This window comes from Panthera onca, chromosome C2, assembly GCF_046562875.1.
Source record: "Panthera onca isolate mPanOnc1 chromosome C2, mPanOnc1 haplotype 2, whole genome shotgun sequence".
Classification (NCBI taxonomy): domain Eukaryota; kingdom Metazoa; phylum Chordata; class Mammalia; order Carnivora; family Felidae; genus Panthera; species Panthera onca.
The window spans coordinates 107,369,750-107,373,651 of record NC_138347.1 but is presented as its reverse complement, the minus strand read 5'-3'; positions in this window follow the sequence as shown (position 1 = coordinate 107,373,651).

The window sequence follows — 3,902 nt, the reverse complement described above, 5'->3', positions numbered from 1 at the left end:
GTTAAATCTTTATGACCTTTGATTTGGCAATGGATTTGTAGATATGACACCAAAAGCATGAGCAACGAAACGAAAAATAAATTGGATTTCATCAAAATTAAAAACTTTGTGCATCAAGGGACACTGTAAAAAAGTAAAAAGATAACTCATAGAATGGGAGAAATTATTTTCAAATCATATACTACCTGGTAAGTGTCTAGTATCCAGAAGATATTAGAATGCTTCCAACTCAAAGGGAGCCTAGGTGGCTCAGTCAGTTAAGCATCTGACTTCGGCTCAGGTCATGATCGCACAGTTTGTGAGTTCAAGCCCCACGTGGGGCTCTGTGCTGATAGCTCAGAGCCTGGAGACTGCTTCAGATGCTGTGTCTCCCTCTCTCTCTGCCCCTCCCCCACTCACACTCTGTCTCTCTCTAAAAAAAAAAAAAAAAAAGAATCCTTCCAACTCAATAGCAAAAAGACCAATAATCCAATTAAAAAATGGCAAGTGATTTGAATAGACATTTCTCCAAAGCAGATATGGATATGAAAACAAGCATATTGAAAGACACTTGACATAATTCGTCGTTAAAGAACTACGGTTAAAAACCATAATGAGATACCATTCCACACCTACTAGGATAGTTATAAGGAAAATAAGTATTAGAGAGGATACAGAAAAATTGGAACCCTCACACATTGCGGGTAGCAATGTAAAATGGTCCAACCTGCTTTGGAAAACAGCTTGTTGTTTCCTCAGAAAGTTAAACATGGAATTACCACATAACCCAGAAATCCCACTTCTTTATAAACCTCAAATAATTGAAACCCCATAGGTTCAAACACGTGCATGTTCATAGTAGCACTATTTACAATAGCCCAAAGGTGGAAACAACCAAAATATCCATCAATAGATGAATGGATAAACCAGGTGTGGTATATGCCTACAATGGAATATTAACCAGCTGTAAAAAGGACTGAAGTACTGATACATGCTACAGTATAGATGAACCTTGAGAACATATGCTAAGTGAAAGAAGCCAAACACAAAAGGTCACATATTGTATGATTTCATTGCTTTGAAATATCCATAATAGGTAAATCCACAGAGACAGAAAGCAGATTGGTGGTTGCCAGGGGCCAGGATGAGGGAGCAATGTGGAGTAACTATTTAATGGGCATGAAGATTTCTTCTGGGGTGATGAAAATGTTTTGGAACTAGATGGAGGTGGTGGTTGTCTAACACTGAATGTGCTGGAAGCCACTGGGTTTTACACATTAAAATAGTTAATACATAGATAGTTAATACATAAAATAGAGCATATCAGACGGGAGGTGGGGAGATGGGGGGATGGAGAAATAGGTGTGGGGGGTTAGTATTACACTTATGATGAGCACTGAGTAATGATGTATAGAATTGCTGTATCACCATATTGTACACCTGAAACTAATATAACACTGTTAACTATACTGGAATTAAAATTTAAAAAATTAATAAAAAATAAAGTATTTTAAAGGGCAAAAAATAAGGTAGTTAATATAAAATTAATAACGTGAATTTCACCTCAATTAAAAAATCTTTTATTGAGGTATAATATCCATGCAATAAAATGCACTCAATTTAAGTGGATATGTCCATGAGTGTTTACATAACACAGTCATATAATTACCACCTCAATCAAGATATGTAACATGTCCATCACCCAAAAAGTTTCCCTTGTGCTCCTTTCCAGTCACATCACCACTTGGCATGCCCAACCAGTGACTTCTAGTCTGTTTTCTCACACCACAGATTAGTATCCCTATTTTAGAACCTCTTGCAAATATTGTGTGTCTTTACTTTTTTGGGGCCAGCTTTTTTTGCTCAGTATATTTTTAAGATTTGCCTATTTTGTTAGTGTATCAGTAACTCATTCTTTTTTTAGTCCTGAGTAGATTTCATTGTACAACTAAGCCACAAATTTTTATCCAGTCCTCCGTTGATAGACATTTGGGTTGTTTCCAAATTTTGGAAATTATGAATAAAAGCTCCTATAAATATTTTTGTACAGCTCTTTGTGTGGGCATGTTTTCATTACTCTTGGGAAAATACCTGTCAGTGGAATTGCTGGGTCATGAGGTAAATGTGTTTTAATTTTATTTAAAAAAAAAAAAAGCCAAAGAACAACCGAACCTCTTCCTGAGTGCTTGAAACATCTCCTACTCCCATCAGCTATGCATGAGAATCAGTTATTCCATATCCTCACCAAAACTTTGTATCATCATTCTTTCAAATTTGAGACCTCCTCTAAGGCAAGTTACCCCTACTTACAAGGTGTGGCCTTCTGGGATCTCTACTGAGTGTTCCTCGTAATTCAACAAAGTCTCTGCCTTGCCTAGGCAGAACCCAAATGTCTTCTAGTCCTGTGTGAGCCCCAATAGTTTTGCTTCCCCGGTAGTTATTCTCTGCCTGGCTTCATAGAGCCTTGTCCTACTTTGGATTAATGATAAACCAAAGATTCAAGGTGACTCATATGCAGATTTATGGAGCCCTTTCTCTACACTGCTCCCTCATCTCCGGAACTCTGAACTATGATCACTGTTCCTCACTCCCATATTATTTTATTTGTGTCTCTTTAACAGGCTTAACCATTGCCTATTCTTCATTAAATTTAATTTATAATTCAACTTATGTATATAAGTTAAGTCACTAGGCTAAGCCGAGTTTTGCAAATAGCAGAAGCTTAGAGAATATTTCTGCAGTTACACTCAACTTGTTAAAGTTGTGCAGTTTGGAGGCAGAATGTGCAGAGCCTTTTCTAAGCACCATATAACCCTGACTACACATCTCTCTCTCCCTATCTCACTCCCTGGGCCCAGAGCAGGTAAAGTACTCACACTGAGTGCTCCCATAGCATTCTGTCATAGCTCTTGTCTACTTTCCCAACTAGGCTGCAAGACTTCATTCTGAAATTAAAATTGTACTTTCTCAGAAGATAGCACCATCAATTACCCATGCTTTAATGGTGCAATTTCAAGTGAACTTGCTTGCTGTCAACATCTCTTCAGCAGAGAACAGGAAAAGTTGTATGAATGAGATGTCATTGATTTGACATCTCCTATAGGACTGTGTGTCCAGTTCCTGGGAATACTGGAGCACCTTTATAGGACTGGTTTCCATTGTCGGTTTTCCATTTGCTACTCTACCATGAGTTAAGAATCTTGGATTTCAAGTTTATAAGTGAATACTCTTGCCCATAATATGCTTACATATTTTTAAAAATTTAAATTCTGTATTCTTATTTGAACTATTTATCTTGGGCCTGCTACTGAACAAATGTTCTATTTGAGTTATATATTTTGAAGGTTCTAGAGAAACATCATTCTAAAACACCTTGAAATATGACAGCAAGGTTGTTGTTATATTGCCCTGACTGCTTTTTTCTCGATTAAGATGTACCAACCTTTTTATTTAGTAAAAAAAAAAAAAAAATGACAATAAAGCATATGTACTTTATCTCTTTGCTATTCTATGTTGAATTCCTTTTGAATATGTTCTTTGATGAGGGCAAAATTTAAATCACCTTTGGTCAGATAGTGAATTATGCTATCCTCTCTAGTGGACAAGGGAGTGCTTCTCAGAAGAGTCTGAGAAGTATAGTTATGCAAATTGTCCATCTTATTTATAATTAGAAGTCAGGCACCAACCATATCTACTGTACGAATAATCTCTATAAGTGAGAGCTGCTTCTAGGGAAGCTGTAAAATATTACACGTCTAGATAAGTCATCTGTTTAGAAAATATTATAGAAAAGTACAGAATACAGTCAGTCATCAGATACATTGGAAATCTGAAACATAAGGAACTGCATTTTGAAAATGCATTGGTATCCCATGCACCAGCACTCACTGGGAGAATGACTCAGAATTGACGTTCATGGTCTC